The sequence below is a fragment of the Carettochelys insculpta genome, chromosome 2 (genome assembly GCF_033958435.1).
Source record: "Carettochelys insculpta isolate YL-2023 chromosome 2, ASM3395843v1, whole genome shotgun sequence".
Classification (NCBI taxonomy): Eukaryota; Metazoa; Chordata; order Testudines; family Carettochelyidae; genus Carettochelys; species Carettochelys insculpta.
In genome coordinates, this window is record NC_134138.1 from 248630864 (window position 1) to 248649902 (window position 19039).

The following is a 19039-nucleotide window of genomic DNA, read 5'->3' on the forward strand; positions in this document are numbered from 1 at the left end:
AAATATATTGTCTGAAACTGAAAAAGCTCCTGAATTAACAGAGTCAAAAGAAGAGACAGACATCTCAGCAGATTCTAGTGACCGTGCCTTAGTGAGATGCCAACAACCTCCCCCAGGCACTCAGGAAAAGGGAGTGTGCTGAGTACAAGCACAATGCTGAGGAGGAGTTTTCATAATGGCCTCTAACTACTAAACCAGTAACACTCAGACTTCAGTGAATCGGAAGCCAACTTAGTTATCAGCACTGCCCAAAAGAGCTCCAGTAATGTGAATTCAGAGTTTTAATTTACTCCTCTCTCCCTTTGTGTATATGTAGTAGATGGACAGCAAAATAACTGACCAAGATATTGTATCAGCTGCAACTGGTGAATAACATAGCAAAAGTATTTAACTGCTTAATAACTTTGATTAATAATTAAATTGCAATGTTTTAATCTCATCTGCTGCAAAAAGCCACAGCAGACACATGAAGGAGCCACTTGTGACTGAAACCTCAATGGGAGCATCACTGGCTGTACTATATACATTCTCTAGTGTAGCTGGGGTCTGTAAATTTGTAAGACCTGCCAGAAATACAAAAAAAAAGTTTTTATATGACTGTACTTTATTCCCCTTGTTTTCACAAATCAAAGTACTTATTACCACATTATGCACTCTGAAACACCAATTACCTAAGTTTGACACTTGCATAATATGAAAACTAATTTCTGGAATTGGCATTATGACCTAAGAGAGCTTTATTTTTCCTATCTATACCTGTACAGCTGAAGCAACCTTTCATTTTAAAGGAACCCTTGTGCTCACCTGTGATTCAAAGCTAAAGCAAATCTAGTTTGCTTCTCTATTACAGAAATTTACATATTTTCATTCTGATTAAATTGGACACACTGTAGATTGACTAGTAAATTTCACACTCAACTCCACACCACTGGTGTGGAGTTATTTGTTTAATGAAAGCAACAGGAAAACATTAAAACAGAATAAAAGTTTTAACTGAAAATGTCAAAAACAATGAAAACCAAATCTTTCATTAAAACTTAAAGTCAAGGCACCTAAACTGAGCTGCTGGAGACTACAAACATGGGATAGTTAACCATTCTGAATGAAGGGAGGCTTTGCACAATCCTCCTAGTATGATTTAGTCCAATGATAAAATTAATTCCCAAGCAGAGTGCCCTCTATGACAATTTGAGCCAACAATGCAAATATTTTCAGACTATATTCAATTTCTGATTAAAAATACTTCTACAACGACAACCCCAGCAGATTTTTTTTTTTTAAATTAGTGCATAAATAGCAATACTGCAGATGCCTTTCTATTGCATGTACCCAAAAATCCAACCACTGCACTTAGTTTAAAAGTGACAATGTCTATAGTTGGCAAACATATCCATTTAACCTGCTGCTATATCAGTTAATAAATCCTGCTGATACATGATTCTTCATTTACTAAGATAACTGAGTTAGTGGAGACAACCACAAATCTCACCTAATGACATTTAAAACTTTGAGCAGTTGAGCTTTCCAATAACTGTTTGTCGATTTCCTAGTTACTTGGTTCATTTTGTAATATTTAAGAATTCAATTAAGCATTTCAATGGCTTTTAATTAACAGTTCAAATATTTAAGAGTGAATTGGATTAGAAAAAATGTAAATTTAAGATGACCAACAAATGGGTAACCTACATTCAGTGAACTTAAAATCTACTTGCTGAGGAAAGCGGTTTTGTTTTAAATGGGCTTGTAAACTATTTTATCTTCTCCATTATCAGCATATCAGGTGAAATCAGTAGAGACATCCAAGACGGTGATTCTTCTTGGCAGAAAAATATTTACTGCCATTCAGGTTTCCCCAAATATTTTAGAATACATAGTGTGGAAATGAACTATTAAAGCCTGTGGCTTAGCCTAAGAAACACATGAAAACCTAGAGAGATGCTTTGTTCTTATAGCATTAACTAAAATGAAGATAGAATTATGTATTCAGGAAAGAGAATATAGAAAATTAACGTCAGGTCTGCCACCCTTTCCAATTCACACAGTAAACACAATTTGTGTTCTTTGCACACAAATTGGCCAAGTGAATAATCTTATTTATAAACCCTGTCAAGACTTGCCTACTATTTTGTTAATGTCCACATACTTTTTCTGTAAGGAATCTGTTTCACAGAAGTGAATTAAATTATTTTTAGGCAATTCATAAAAATACCTCACGGTACCAATGACCTATAAATTAAAATTAATAGGTCTCCTGGGTTTAGCTACGTAGTCGATGATTTATTCATATCCATTACTTCTTATAAATTAATTCTTCTTAACTATTCCCAGTGGTGCCTTATGTTTTAAAACAAAAAATGGCTGCAGCACGATTCATAATTAAAGAAACTTCTCCCTTACATTTTGACCCATCAAGTTAAATTTATTATACAACATGGAGAAGCAAGGTAAACTAGGGGAGAGAGCACTGTACTGGAAGTCAGGAGACTTGGGATGTATTCCAGATTCTACTACTGGGCTGCGGGATGAGCCTGTGCAACTCACTTCACCACCCAGTAACTAAGTTAACAAGCCCATATTTATAATGGGGGAAAATTACACTGATGTCCTGTGTTACATCCAGATCTACGGATAACAATCTGAGGTCTATGTATCAGAGAGGTAGCCGAGTTAGCCTGCACCTTCAAAAACAAGAAGTCCTGTGACACTTTACAGACTAACAGCTATTTTGCTCATGAAAGCTTATGCTCCAAAAGATCTGTTAGTCTATAAGGTGCCACAAGACTTCTTGTTGTTTTTAATCTGACGTCTGATTATGCTATGTAGAAGGTTAGCGTGGTATTAAAATTACAGGTGTCCTCCCATTATAATACTTGAAAATACAAAGGTGCCACAGGACCCTTCACTGCTGTTTAAAATGCAAAGTTATCATTTGAAATAAAAGTATTCATAAAAAGAGAGACTGCACAAAATAAAACTGGCTTTGTTGTGTAGAGCAGCATTTAATCTTCATGCTAACAAAATACCTAATCTGTTGAAGGGTAACAAGAGCATTTCCTGTAACATCTGCCTTCTCATCTCAACGAAGTGATGTGGATTTACTGGTCACATCTGCAATTCTACTCCCTAACAAGCCAGGCTTTAGCACCAGCCTGGAAATATTAGTTAATATTCGAGAACCCAAAGATGCCTTCTGGCCCGAACCTGCAAGCAACCGGTGCTCGTCCCTCTTATCTCCTCCCACCAGCCACACGACTCACGGGTCCCCGTCGCCCACCAGGAAAAATACAACCCGGAGCTGACGACAGATTGCCTCTCTTACAGCGGTACCAGACTCTTCCCGTAAAAGCAGCACGGCGCTGACTGTCGCTTAAGCTGAGCCTCCTTCTTCTTCAGAGTTCAACTCCTCAGCCAGGTGACAGCCTTACCTTGCCGCCACCCAGGGATCGCGGCACGTGTGAGGGAAAAAAAATGGAAGCCACCGTCTGACAAGCTTGAGCCGCCCTGAAATCGTTATGAAACAGCTCGGACACGCCAGCCCAGCTCAGCCCTTCTTGCCCAGGCATCCGCGGCCGCTCTGCACCGCTTTCCTTCCCGGGACATCAGACCCCCATGTCCCACTCAGAGCATCCCCGACCCCCTCCCGCTGGCCCCACTCACGCGCCTGCCCCTTCCCCACCTCCGAAGTCGGCTGACTGACCGTGAAATGGGGGCGCGCGCGCCGGGAGCCCCCTTAGCATCTCCAGCGCCGCGCGGGAGGCGGAGGGCGCCTCAGTCCCTTTGTCAGCGTCTCTTTCGCAGCTCCTCGCGCCGTCATTCCCCCAGCCCAGTAACCAGGACAAACACCGACCCGCCCAACAGCCGGAGGGGATCCAGCTCTCACCTGCCCTAAGCACAGCGAGGCCTCCGCATTCCGGCCGCGGCTCCAGCCTCCTCTAGCTGAGGGTGTCGCCCCAGCCAACTGCCATCGCCGCCTCCACTGGCAGGGGACTGAACCGCACAGACCCTCCTCCCCTCAGGGGCAAGGAATTAGCGGGTAGGAGGGGCGCCCAAGCGCGCGGCCGGCGCGAAGAGCTGCCTTCTGATTGGCCGAGAAATGGCGCTAGCTGGCTCCTGCCCCGCCTACCAAAGCCAGCCCTTTCATTGGCTTGAAAGGTAAACCACTGCGTTGCTCTCATTGGTCACCTGGACTCACTTTATCCCGCCCACTTGCGCCCGCGGGACGCCAGGTAGAAAGCCGCGTCTCAGGGGGTGTGGTCTGTGCCAGTGGCTAGTGGCGGGGTCGTGGGTCGCAGCTTGGCAGCAGGTTGTGCGTTCACCTTGCACTGGGGAAACCTCAGCTGCTGTTTTGGCAAGTACAGCTGCTGGTTGTGCCGGGAGTGTCCAGTGAGACGCTAAGTGCTGCTCCCAATGTCCCATCTCTTGGCCTTCTGCATAGAATTACAACTGCGAACGTCGTGGGATTGGGTCGGTCTGTGTTTCTTGGAACAAGGCTGTCAAATGTTTGTCTTGTACAGTAACTGGTTAGTAAGAGATTCATATTTATTACAGTACTTATAGTTGCACCTAACTGCCCTTCCAGTCTAAGAAACTGTTTACCAACTCCTGTTTAACATTTAATCGGAACTTTACAATTCAGTTATTCTCTGGAGCCAGGGGATGCTTTGCACAGTAGTTTCTTCCAAGGGTTTCTAGTTCAATACCTCTTCCAACCTTTATGTGGCTCTTTCCCAGGCACTATTTCTCAACCTTAGCTCAGCTGGAGGGAAAGCTCTAGCCCTGTGGGTCTCAGTTTGCAAGCTGCTTGTGGCCCAAACAGGATATGCAGGTAAATAAAAGTGCCAGTAGCCTGCTAAAAGCTAACACTGCTGAATTGGCTCCGACTTATTGCCTATACCTGCTCAAAGTGGAAGTTTCATGGGATCAGGAGTAGCAGGCCAGAGGTAAGGCTAAGTAGCTGATACTCTAGCAACTGAGGCTGAAGGCTCAAGAGATGAGCAAAATAACTGCCTGTCTGTTTTGTTTTGAGGATCTGTGGCTAGGTGGGAATGAAACTAATGGAAATGGTCAGATGAACTCTGCCCAGATAAGTGTGCAGAGGGACAAGCAGATCACAGAGTGCCTGGACATCTAGCACAGTCTTGTTATGACAACTGTAAAGGTGCTTCACTGGGGAAGGAACAATCAGTGTCACGCATAGGGAATGGGAAGAGACTGTCTAGGAACGACTACAGCAGAATGGGATCTAGGGGTTATAGTGGACCACAAGCTAAATATGAGTCAACAGTGTGATGCTGTTGCAAAAATAACAAACAAGATTCTGGGATGCATTAACAGGTGTGTTGTGAACAAGACACGAGAAGTCATTCTCCCGCTCTACTCTGCGCTGGTTAGGCCTCAGCTGGAGTATTGTGTCCAGTTCTGGGCACCACAGTTCAAGAAAGATGTGGAGAAATTAGAGAGGGGCCAGAAAAGAGCAACAAGAATGATTAAAGGTCTAGAGAACGTGACCTATCAAGAAAGCCTGAAAGAACTGGGGTTGTTTAGTTTTGGAAAAGAGAAGATTGAGGGTGACAACATAGCGGTTTTCAAGTTTCTAAAAGGGTGTCAAAAGAAGGAGGGAGAAAACTTGTTCTTGGCCTCTGAGGATAGAAACAAGAGGCAATAGACTTAAACTGCAGCAAGGGAGGTTTAGGTTGGACATTAGGAAAAAGTTCCTAACTGTCAGGGTGGTCAAACAGTGGAATAAATTGCCAAGGGAGGTTGTGGAATCTCCATCGCTGGAGATATTTAAGAACAGGTTAGATAGATGTCTATCAGGAATGGTTTAGACAGTACTTGGTCCTGCCATGAGGGCAGGCGGCTGGACTCAATGGCCTCTCGAGGCCCCTTCCAGTCCTAGTATTGTATGATTTTATGTTGAATAGCCAACTTAATGAGAGTCAGGAGAAGGATGGTGTCTCATGACTTCATAGTCATAGTCATTCACCTCACAGATGGGGTGAGCATAGTTCAGTTGATATAAGGAAAAATGAAGCCAGAACCGAAAGAAGAAGGTTGTGCAGGTGTTAGAAGAGGGGCTGCAGCTTAACACACTTGATGTCAATTTGCACTCATGTATCCCACATGTTGCAAAAGGGGCAGGGCCATGCTTAGCAGGCTACAAGGCAATCCTGCCCAGCCCCCTTGTCAAGGCCCCCTTCACTAAGCAATGACTCTGGTCAAGTTGGCTATTCGACATAACAAGACTGGGCCTGGTGCAAGGAAGCAGCAGGGGTCAATTCCTCATTTCTTGCACTCACCATGGTGACCCAGTAGCCTGCTGCATACCAGGCCCCTCCCCACAGGTAATCCCCTGGGCTAAACTGGGATCCATCTATATGATGGTTCAGGCAGCTAATGCAGAGGTCTCCAAAACATGGGGCTTTGAGGTGGCCATCCTGAACTGTTCTATAGAGGGGACAGCTCTAGGGATGGGGAAGAACCATGCCAAATACATACGTGTGCTTACAAGTCTGTGAAGGAACTGCAAACTAATATCCAGGTGACCTATGGGACCATCATGGAATATAGGTGGGCCCCTTGGGGCTCATCAGCTTCCATAGGTGTTAGAAGGTCCTGCCGCTTGGTGTTGAGGTGGGACACAAGGGCATGAAATTGACAAAGCAATTATGCCTGGAGTATTAGCATCCTGTAGTTTCTGATATTCCTAGAAAAACAATCTTCCATTATTCAAAATGTGCAATTATTTATGGAAACCTGCTGTGGGTTAAAGCCATAGAGCCTAGTGCTTGGAGCACCAGTAGAACTTCCTTTTAAACCTAACAGTATACACAGTAACCTAGCAGACATCTAAAGAGGACTCTCATATTTAATTCTCTTGGTGTCTCTGATAAATCGCACGTAAGTTGTATTATGTCTAGAAAGTAGTTGTTTACTGATGCTCAAGTAAATGCCACAATTGTTGCTTTCCAGCACTACTTTGTAGGTGTGGGAGGGGAAACCTAAACTAGGTCAAGTTTGGAAGGTCAAGCAATATTTTTAGTACTTTTTGCCATTTCTTAATATTTACACATGCCTGTGTATGAAAACCTGCATTGATACTATGATCCTTCACAAACTGTAAAAGTATGACATGTGACTTCCCATGTTTGCTCATCCTGTGAACAGACATTGACTTCAGCATATTCTTCCATTCACTATGATCCACATGGATCTTCACAGTTTAAAATTATAGAACAAATATAGTCATTCACAAGTTATTGCTTTGAGTACTGAGTCTTTAAGTACTGGAGCACTTGTAATGGCTCTCATTAGCACCTTTAGAACTATAAACAGATCCACACTTCATATACAAGAATGACATGTTCACAAAAATAAGATATGCACATTCAGTAGATGGTACTATTGTAACTGATATGCTACATTAAGTAGTTTGTGTAAAGCATCTTTGAGTTATGCATATTAATATTTGTAAGACAATTTTGATAAAGCATGGGGGGCAAATCCCTTTAACACTAGAGCGTGCTCAGTGACCGTGCCCTCTGCAGGATGGAGTATTAGTGCTTACTGTTACTACGAGGCAATGTTGGTGCATGCTCAAATTTTGCAAAGATTTTGCAGAGGCATTGCAAGACAGATGGGTACTGGTCCCTGGGACCAGTGTTCCCTGTGAGCTGAGAGCTTAGGCGGCCACCCATGAGGGATTCAGAAGCTATACAGCTGATTAGCAGAATGCCCATGCCAGCAGCCTGTGTTTTTAGTGGTGGTGCATGTCTGCATGTGCCTCAGTGACCATAACAAATCTTATTTTGCACAGGGATGGAAAAAAATACAGGGTCCATTGCTTCAGACCCCTATAAAAATAGGAGCCAATGGCCAAGGACAGTATTAGACAAATGCAGCACATGAAATTGCATCAGCCCTGAGGCAGTCGGGGGATATTTGCCAGGATGATTGACTCAGCTTGTGAAGGTGGGGCCCTAGAATCAAGTGGTGAGCAGGCATTGACAGGGCAGAGGAATGGCTGGTGCAGCTGCTATCAGGCCTGTGCACTTAGACAGCACCTGCAGGCAAAAGGCTGCTCAGCTGCACAACATGTGCCTGCTTATTGCAGGATGCTGTCATTGTTTCTGACCTGCTGCAACCCCTAGGAAGAGCGGTGCAGTGGTCCCCACTGCCCACATTTGAATTTGAGTGGGGAGTAGGCTTCAAAATGGCAAGGCTGCCAAGAAGTCTGATTAGAGAGACTGCCAGTGGCAGAGCTTCCCTTCCATTACTACAGCAAATTCAAATGGAGACATCACAAATTGACTTATGGCTCTGGCTCTATATCTGATGGTGGCAGCAGTGGTGCTTCATGGCTTGGGCTCCCACAACAGCAGTTCTGGCTTTAGTGAGGGCACTGGCAGTAGCACTAATGCAGACCCTGGGCCGGGGCAGCAGATGGCATGGCATGGAGCTCAGGGGGAGAGGAAAAATAAGGGAGTAGATAAGAAGCAGAGATGAGTGAGGGGTTATTGGAAGAGAGAATTTATTTGAAAATGGGAACAGGGTTCCCATGAGGGGGACCACAGTAAAACCCTGCACTGTGGTGTGGACCAATAATCAGCATTTGCTAATGTTACTGATTGTTATATCTACCACTGTCAGGCTCACAGCCAGTTAACAACTAAATGAATGAGCACTCTAACCACTGAAAAGCAGTCAAGTAGCACTTTAAAGACTAGCAAAATAGTTTATTAGGTGAGCTTTCGTGGGACAGACCCACTTCTTCAGACCATAGCCAGACCAGAACAGACTCAATATTTAAGGCACAGAGAACCTAAAACAGTAAGCAAGGAGGACAAATCAGAAAAAGATAATCAAGGTGAGCAAATCAGAGAGTGGAGGGGTGGCGGGGGGAGGTCAAGAATTAGATTAAGCCAAGTATGCAGACGAGCCCCTATAGTGACTCAGAAAGTTCCTGTCCCGGTTTAAACCATGTGTTAATGTGCCGAATTTAAATATAAAAGCCAGCTCGGCTGCTTCCCTTTGAAGAACAGTGCAAAAATTCTTTTTCAGTAACATACATACCTTTAGGTCATTAATCAAAGGGAAGCAGCCGAGGGTCATAGCTGGACAAGGGTCATAGCTATGAATTCCATGGAGATAGGTACCTTGAGTTTGACACCTAAATCCATTTGTTGGGTTAAGATTAGGCCGCACTCTCTCCTGGGTATTTTCTGTTGCCTGGTCTGAGCATCACCCCACTCAGCCTGCTGGCTTTGCTGTATTGCATTTCTGGCATCTAACTCTCCCCATACATTGTGGGAGAAGTCTGAATACCCATCTTGGGGTTGCAGTTTCCCCAATGCCAGAGTACGGAAAGGTAGGCATTGTAACACTGATTCTAATCTAGTAGCTAATAGGATTGCCTAATTCCCATTGGTCTAATTCAGAACTAGGACTCTACTTTGCTTGGGCTCTTTTGCAAATCACATTAGGTGACTGACTGCATTTTTAGCCCTTGGAAAATCTGGCTCTTTTTCATCCTCTTCATAAGAGAATGCAGTGGGGGAGGGAGTTGTTTTGGTCTTGGGTTCTGCTAGAGTAACTTCTACAGGGACTGTGGCTTCAGTTGTGGAAAAGGACAGGATCTAGCATGGAGTGGTATAAGCTGTCCTCCTACTCCAGCCCACAAAGCAACTTTAAAATGACTTATGATGGAGCTGGTATGATATTCTCCTTTTCTCTGGGTAGGTTAGAATTCTACCAAACCGGGACCAAGAGCTTTTTATATAAATAATCAATTGGTGGTCTGCAAAGCACTTGCTGGTAGCCTGCAGAGAAAGTTAGTAGTGTAATGCTAACCCCCCATTTCCATTTGCTGAATTGCATTTAAAGATAGCTAAAATGGATTAGATATTTTCTAGTATTTTTCCATGATGTAATTGTTGTTGTTGACAGAGAGATGTTATGGGATTATAACCAGGAGGGGTAGTGGATCTGACATAGTTTCTTTATTGACATTTGGTCAGCCTTATGAAAGAACTGAGAACGCCTCTTCTGTGGTGGGGATATGTGCTGTTGTCCGGATACATACTGTTGTGGCCCTCTTCACCTCCTGACACTGACATTTTTTGTGGCACACATAGCTGAGATTGTTCCATAATTTAGCAGTGAGTCATCTCAGGTGTCTCCCACTCTGTTCAGAACATGCAAGCTGTATTCTTTAGATTTTGGCACACAGCTTGGATCATGTTGCATTTGCAAAAGATTTACACACACTTCTGAAAGAGGGGACTTCCTAGGAAACAGGAAGATTTTAAATACAAAACTGAGTGTCCAAAAGCTAAGTAAATGTATTAGTTAGCTCTCAGCGGAAACAGATTACTCCCCCAATTTGGATTCAATGTCATTCTCATTCAATTGTGTGTTTCTCAATTTCCAAGATTGTCAATGTGGAACAAATGAATAAAATGGGACACACCCTTTTTCATACATAGAAAGGCTGGCTAGCCTTGGTATATAATTATTTCAGTCCTAGAGTGCTTTGGTATAGGTTAGGCACAAGAAGCCACATAGCTAGAATACAAAACTAGCTGAATTTTCCTTTAACTACTGAAGACTATGTATTTCAGTCATACATATTTTAAAAAGAAAAAATACTGTAATGTATTAAAATACAGGCTTTCTTTCGATTTCTCTCTTCTCCTTTATCCCCCATACTAGGAGAGGTGCAAAACCCACCAAAATTAGCTGTCCAGGAAAACCCAAGAGTTTGTGGAAGTAGTATGAATGGTTATACATATGATTTTATCACAAGACTATGCACATTTGTATGTATTTATTTGTCTACTCTTCGTATTACAGATATGGCTGATTAACAGTTGAACCCTAGATTGCAGGCAAATGCAAAAGAGATGTCTTGGTATTCAGGGTTTCCCGCGGAGATGGTAAGAACCCATCATATTTCTGTAGTAACGGAGGGGTAGCTGTGTTAGTCTGTATTCCAGCAAACAAAACAGCAGTCATGTAGCACTTTAAAGACTAACAAAATAATGTATTAGGTGATAAGCTTTTGTGGGACAGACCCACTTCTTCAGATCAATAGCATTTCCAGTACAGCCTGACAGTTATATAGCACAAAGGTCCAAAAACTTTTAAATAAAAACTGACAAATCGGATACATGGAACTGAAAGGGAGAGGTGATGGGGAGATATACAAGTGTCTTGCCTGAGATCATTACAAATACCAGAGGAAGGGAAAGAGTCCTAGTAATGGGTGAGATAATTGCTATTGCTATTGAGACCAAGTGATAATGTATTGAATTTGAGCATGAACTCCAGTTCACACATCAGTGATTGGGATAAGGGGATTTCAAAAGGTGCAGGGTCCTTTCGAAAAGGACTCCTGTGTAGCCGCGCGGAACCGCGTGCTTTCAAAAGTGGTGCTTTCTAAGCGCCGTGGCCGGAAGCGTCCTAATGCTAACAAGGCGCTGAATATTCAGTTCAGCGCCTCTTTAGTAATCTTCAAAATGGCCATTAGCATGGCTATTTCGAAGATTTGTGCCCGTGTAGACACACCCTAAGTGTTTAAAAAAAAAACTACATAAATTCTTGGGGGATAGGTCAATCAATGGACATTAGCCAGGATGGACAGGGGTGGCATCCTTAACCTCTGTTTGTTAGGGCTGGGAATAAATGGCAGAGAGTGAATTTCTTGATGATTACCTGTTCTGACACTGGCCGCTGTCGGAAGAAGGATACTAAACTAGATGGACCTTTGGTCTGACCCAGTATGGCTGTGTGTATGTTTTTCTGTCCATTTTGTGGTACACTGATGATACTAAAGTGTGATCCTAAAGCTGGGTTAGCCGCTAATGGAAAGGTCATCCCAGCGTAAGGAAGTCCACCCATGGCATAAAACTGCTGTAGCAATTCTCACTCCACCACTACTCCCTGCTGCAGGGAGACATGGCCTGGTTAGCATGTAACATTGCATAACTAATCACTAGATACCATATTACCCTCCAGAGTCTATTGGCATTGAGTTTAATTTAGAGCAACCTTCAGGCTGTTATAATCAGGCGGGTACATAGAGAACCTTTACACACACACACATTCCTCCTGCCCCACCAAAGCTTTTAGACTAAAGCCAAATGTATACACTACATTGATCAAAGTTCAGATAATTTTAAAAGTTTAATATGATGGGGGGGTAAGAAATGCACAGCTACAACTAAAACCAAAAAATAACATTCATAATATTTCAAAGAAAAGGTGCATTTCTTTGCTGCATACTTACGGTTCTTTTTAGTGCTGCCAATGTTTCCATTAAGAAACTTGGAAATTTAGAAGAGGTGATGAGAAGTAAATATGAAGCTTGAACTATACCGTAATTACTAAGACTTGTGTCTTGTTTTGTTGAACGCAGTAGCAGGGTGAATTATTCGCTTCACTAGATAGTTAAAATATCATTGCTTTCTTTTATGTTCCCCAGCAAATGCCTGTGAACTACTATTAGTGAATTAGCATGTGGCTGCAAGCCAGGAGTGTTCTTTTTCCTGGGCATGATGGTGCTTGTGCATCTTATTATTCCACTCAGAGGATGAGGGGAACTCTGAGGAAGAAATTTCACAACTGAAAACAGAGGACCCGCTGATGGATTTTTGGGGCAGGGTACTGTGGGGGGGATGATAGAAGTTCAAGTGAATGAGCACCTGTGCTCTCAGCTGAAATACTGATCACTTGAAAGCAAAGGCAACAGGAAGTCCTGTGGTACCTTATAGACTAACAGATATTTTGGAGCATAAGCTTTCGTGGGCAAAGACCCGCTTCGTCAGATGCATGAGTGGCAGGGTTTCAGAGGAGGATTTAAAGAAGGGAGGGTCTCAGTAAAGGGGAGGGCCAGAGCTGACAAAGTCTATTCAGTCAAGGTGGATGTGGCCCATTATTGGCAGTTAATGTGGAGGTGTGGACATCAAGAGAGGAGAAATCAAGTCAGTTCAGTCAGGGGGGATGTGGCCCATTGCCAGTTGCTAATGTGGAAGTGTGAACAACAAGAGCAGAGAAACTGCTTTTGCAAAGGGCAATTATTTAAAGCTACTGCAAAGTTCAGTTTTTACTTCCTATACTTTTTTCCCTTTTGTACTATCCTAATTTCCTACATCCCAGTGGCAGGGTGCAGAGCAGCTATGCAATCTACCGGCTATAGCCAAGAACGCAGTCCACTGTTCTTTGTGTGAGTCTGTGGAGATGATGTACACATGCACATAAAAAGGAAAATACACCTCTCTTTCTGGTGGTATCTTAAATTATGATCATTTAGAGTTGACGCTATTGCACAAAACCTTTAGGGAGTTGCTACGTAATTAGTGAGTATGTTATGAAAGAGGCAGCTTTTCATGCTAGGACTAGCTAACTACATGCCACTGAAAGATTGATACTATCTTTGTAAGTGCACAGTATCTAATGAAAAAGAGTCCATGTCATGCTGGTTCAGGCAAAATGTCATCATCTGTGAAATAGGTATGACACCTTATGAGATTAAAAAGATCCCCAACAAACCAGTAATAGTACACGACAGTAGTTCATGTTGATGTTAAGCGTCCCTAACAGGCACTTTGAGGACGTCATCTTTGGAGGAAGCCAAGCATCCTGCCACTCCCAATACACAGAAATCATTGTGCATGTGACTGCGCATTTTGGGGAGGAGTTCTGGGAGTATTGCTGGGGAAACGTTAGCACAGAACAAATGCAAGTGCATTGATATTGCAACTAGCAGACTCACTGTCCTAATTTATGACCTCCCAGCTGTGATATCCCCTCAGCCACACCCATGGCATTTGTGTATGTGATGTACGGCAAGAGCAAGGATCCTGTCTGACTCACTGACACTGAAAAAAAAAAAAAAAGGTAAATTTAAAAAGTGACATAATTCACTCACTGGTGCATTTGCAATTTCAGCATGGGGCTGGTTGGCAAATATATACAGCTGTAAACAAGATAATAATCCAGATGTCAAAAAAAAAAGAAGAACTGAATATTTATTTTCCTCCACGTCTGCCTCAGACTGCTGAGCATTCCACATACATTCTGCAGTATTCATGCCCTAGCTCTCTTTGCAAGACACTTGCACTTTCTTGATATGATTCCCAAGAAATGGACACAGTCCCTTCCAGAATCAACCAGAGGAATCAGTTCAAAATGATGCAAATCTTTCCCTTGCCTTTAGAGGCTGAGTCCATGCTAGTCTAAGAGTGAACGAGACAGAATCAGATTCTATGATCCAGCCAAGATCTGCTTAGTGTAGCAGAAAGGGGGTCTGTCAGAGACCTCGACCCTATGACTGTGTTAACTTGTGCTAGCTGGCAACAGTCCTCAAGGAATCATTCAGCATCTTTGCTCACACTTCCTTCCCACCGTGTGACATACTCCCTAGACTAGCACTTAATGGGTGATGAATGTAGGAGCTGGCAATGCCAGCCCTCCATCCCATGGGGACTCCCTTATGTCTGTGGCATTATCACTGTCTGAGCAATAGGAGAGCAGTGAGGTTGCGAAATGGATCCATAATTTTGGGTGTGAACTATGATCCTTCCATGACATCTATTTCACTTTCATAGCCAAAACAGCCACCCCATACTGCTTGCTGTTAAGTTTTCATTTTCAAACCTGCTAGCTCCGCTCACTTCAAAGGATGACTACACATATAAGATGCACCTAGGTCAGGACTGGGTAACAATTTTTGATGGAGGGGGGCCACTCCAAGATTTTGATAGCTGATCAAGGGACACGATTTTCTATGGAGGGAGTACAGGGTCAGAGATGGAGGTTGGTTTCAGAAAAGATCTTGGGGTGTGGAACAGGTGCAGGAGAAAGTGTGGAGTCTGAGAACAAGTTTGAGTGAAGGAGGGGGGTTGTGACCTGGGGCAGGGGATTGAGGTGCAGGGTCTGGGAAGGGCTACTGGTGTAAGAGAGGAGTCTGGTTTAGGAAAAGGGGAGTAGCAGGGGGTTCAGGTTCTGGAAGAGAGTTGTGACATGTGGCAGTATATGTGTGTGTGTGCAGAGGGTTTGGGTGGTGACTTGAGATAGGGAGTTGGGGTGTGGGATAGGGTGGGGTACTAGAGGCAGGCTTTGGCTGGGAGGTGCTTACCTAGATGGCTCCCAGCTAGCAGCCCAGCAGGATCCTTGAGCAGTCTCTCTGCCTGCTGTAGCCCCAGGCTGCTCAAAGTGACTGGCTACTCCACGTGCCCCTCTGAGCCTAATGCGGGGGGGGGCTTCATACACATCCCCTTCCCCCAGCACAATCTCTCAACTTGCATTGGCTGCTTTGCATTGGCTGTCCCTGACCCCAGCACAATCTTTTAGCTCCCACTGGCCAGTTCTGGCCAATAGGAACTGAGACATTGTTCTGGAGTGGGGGCAGCCTCCTACACTATGGCTTGTGGTACAGGGAGGCACATTAAGCAGCTGGCTGCTTCCTGCCTGAGGGTCCTGGGAGGGCGAACCATGGGCCAGATTCAAAGGCTTGGTGGGCTGGATCTGACTTGCAGGCTGGATCTTGCCTGCCCCTTAGCTATGGCATGCACCAGGTCATGCATTCTCTGCATACTGGCTTTTGAGTACTGTACTGTCCTGTGATAGAATATCAGGTGCTGGGGGCTGGAGGGAGAAGTGGGATTAGTCTGTTGACTCATACTGGCTCATGATGCAGGCAGAGCACGTAGACTTCAATAGCTCCAGTTCATAATAGAAAAGGGGTTGCAGGCCACGCTCTTAGGAAAGGTTAGAAAAGGGTTTGAAATAAGAGCCTGCAAGGAAACTACTAGAACCAGCCATCTTGAGAGGAAATTCATGTTCTGGTTTATGTCTGGTTTTTGACAAAGTCTGAAATTCACCTTATACGAATCCTTTGCACCAGTGAACCCCTCTTTTGTTTTGCAGCTGATTTATAGGGTTACTTTAAATTAGAAAATTCACTTCTATCAAAAAATGAGATCTTGTGTTGTTACACATAACCACGGCAATTACCATTGTACAAAGAAAGTATTTTCTCTATTTTTTCTAGCTTATGTGCACGTTTGGCAGCACTTTGTATATAGTCAGTATCATGGTTTTGTGATGGGTTTTGGCATGTTCTATCTCATACTTTACCAGCCTGGTGTCTTCTCTGTCAAGGTACTGCTTTGGCAGGAGCTCACATTCACACTCTTCTCCATAATCTGAGAGAGGGTGTTCATCAGAAATACGGCAGCAGACATGAAATCAGAGGCAACAATCAGAGGCATACAGAGAGGACAGGATGGAAGAAAAGGGTTGACAGAGTTGTATTTGATGGTGCTGCTATTGGATTGATCTTGTTTTGTCTTCATCAGTAGAGCTCTGAAAATCTGTGAGTATTCACTTTGTATTTGCTGGTATCTGCATCTGTGGATAGCCATGGCTCATTTTTGCAGATATGAATGGAGATACAAATTTTGTATCTAAACCCCTGCAAATTTGTGTATACCTGCTTTGTATCTGTGGGTATCCACATCTGCAGCTGCCAATGCCAGTAGCTGTGGCTCATTTTTGCAGATATAGACGTGGATGCAGATACAAATTTTATATCTGCGTAGGGCTGTATCGATCAGACAAAGAACAGAAAAATCCTTATGTTTTAAATTACTTTTTGTTTTTATTCTGCACATAGTATGTAAAGATTTTTTTTCTTAGAAATCAGGTTGACAGTATCTCTTTAATGTCCAACACTATAAACTAACAAGACATCTTATAAATATTTCTAGCTTTAAGCACCTCATTAAGTATTGATGGATTGCTACCTTGCAACTACCAGATGTTAGCTCCTGGTGAAATTATTATTCTTTTAAACTTGTTTGCGTGTTAAGCTGTTAAAATAGAAAGGCCTTGAAAGTAACCATGTAAAAAGTAACTCAGTCCTTTATAAAATGTTTTTATTCAAGAGTCACAGCATGACATTGTTTAATTACCCATTTCTGTTTTTGGAATAGTGTGTTTCTTCTTCAAACACATATTAGCATGCTCAGACATATGCATATTTTCTTATTTTGCATTCTTAATTTCCCTAGGCCAGCTTTTAGTAATTAAGAAAAACCTTTATGCATGAATCTGAGAGTTATGCACACCAGAGTAGAATTTATATCTGCTCGATTGCATTTGTCTATAATAATTTGGAATCTCATTGTTTGTTGTTCACACCTTTCAGGGTGCCAGAGTTTGAGCCTCAGTCCAGGCCCAGAAGACTACATAGCAGTGAAACAGCCTTGAAGACTGAGCCCAAGTTGGCTAGTACAAGCCACCTATGGGTGTCTATTTGCTATAAAGATATATGCATAAAGGTACCTAAATAAGACCCTGATGAGCATCTGCAGCTCCAAGCTGGGATGCACACAGTATAAATCGGTACAGAATGTGGCCCAGGGCACCTTTTGGTCCAATGTCTCCCTTGTATTTCACATGAAAGCTTAGTCATGTTTTTTCTACAGGGCCAGCTCTAGACACATGAAGTATGGGCCTCCCAAAAGTAAAGGGCCCTTTGTCAGCATCCTTCCCAGCACATTTTCTCCATATGCTGTGATCTCTCATGCACCCATACTTTAAAAAGTGAATTTGGGGCCAAGCTTTCTGGAGACAGAAAATTAATTTGATCTATACTCCTTACTCACTGCCCAAACCCTCCAGGAAGACCATATCTGGAAACCTAAGAGAATGTAACTGAGAAAATGACTAGGCAGCAGTATAGGTACCTCACATTTTATCTTTCAGAATGTATCTCTCTCATCAAACTCCTCTAACGTAGGCAGACCCTTCTGACCACTTCTGCCAAACTCCCTTTCTGCCCCTTCCATGCCACCTTGTTGCTGTCATGTCTCCTCCTGACCTCCTGAATCTTTGTACTAGTTCTAATCTTATAATTTAGTCAGTCCCAGTCTCCACTAAACATGTCCTACCAGTTCCCTCTCTGGACTACCAGTCTCTCCACCACTACCATTCCCAGTTTCAGTCTTCACTCCCAGTCTTGTTGCCCAGACATTCCCACTTCCCCCCATACTTGGCTCCTTATTCCTACATTCCTTGTTCAGCAAGTCCCAGTTTCCCCATCACAGTTTTTTTTGTTTTTGTTTTTAATCTAATTCCCTTCTTTTCCCCACCAGCCTCCAGTCGCTCCCATGTCCACATTCATCATTCCCACTGGATTCACAGCCTCTTTCCCTGGGCTCCTCTTCAGTCTGTGTCCTCTTGTCCCAGCCAGTCCCAGTTCTCCCTCACCTCCTCATCTGATCTCTGGCTCTCCCCACAAACTAGCTCAAAGGCCCTTCCATATTTTTCATCCTGTCTTGCAGGCTTCTTGCACAGCCATTTCCATTCTCTACTTGGCACCCAATCCTTGCCAGTCTTCTCCCCTTCTGTCCTCCAGTTCCTTTACCTCTTAATCTACTTCTTCCTTGGTCCAGGGTCTTCTGCACCTGGTTCAAGAAGCTTCCTCCAAGATTCTGCTTCAGCACTGGCATTGAGAGCCCACCGGAAAGAGTCACCTTGCTTTCAGTTCCAGTGCCCTGATATAGACCTTGCTTAGCCCATAGAAGCCAGGAAGGAAGGTCCTGCTCAGCCCAAGACCGTATGATGCCTCTTGCACACAGAATCTTTGAGGAATTAAGGTGCAAAACTCTAGTGAGTTTTGACTCAGCATGGGCAAACTGCAACTTTCAAAAGGCTTGTAACTTAGTCAACTTTGAACAGATTTTCATAAGGACAGCGTAACACACATTCCTGGCACACAGGCTATAAACATGGCAGATTTCAAATTGCTGCTTCAAAGAATGGAGGTTTTAAAGCTTTTTTTTAAAAAGTCATCAAAACAGTGTGCTTTTCCCTAACTTCATTCCTAGAAATGGCTGAGCCATTTTGGTTGAAAATTTCCAGAAACATTTCATCTGAAGAAGACACCCTGCTTATATCATTTTTTCCTAACCAATTAAAGTTTAACAAAGTTATAAGCAATTGAAGCAGAAGCTTGTAACGGGAAGGGTCAGGC

At 43.4% G+C, this 19039-nt stretch overlaps 1 protein-coding gene across 2 annotated transcripts in view; it reads right to left on the bottom strand.

The window, feature by feature from the left end:
• Positions 1 to 19039, bottom strand: part of MPP7 (MAGUK p55 scaffold protein 7) — a 407772-nt gene that overhangs the window by 353082 nt on the left and 35651 nt on the right. Inside the window, exon 1 of one of the 2 annotated variants that reach the window (XM_074984916.1) lies at positions 3881 to 3958. The exons of the other annotated variant lie outside the window; for it this stretch is intronic. The gene's annotated coding sequence lies outside the window, so the exon portion shown is untranslated. Of the gene's footprint in view, positions 1 to 3880; positions 3959 to 19039 lie in introns of those variants that run through there. 2 annotated transcript variants of the gene reach the window in all.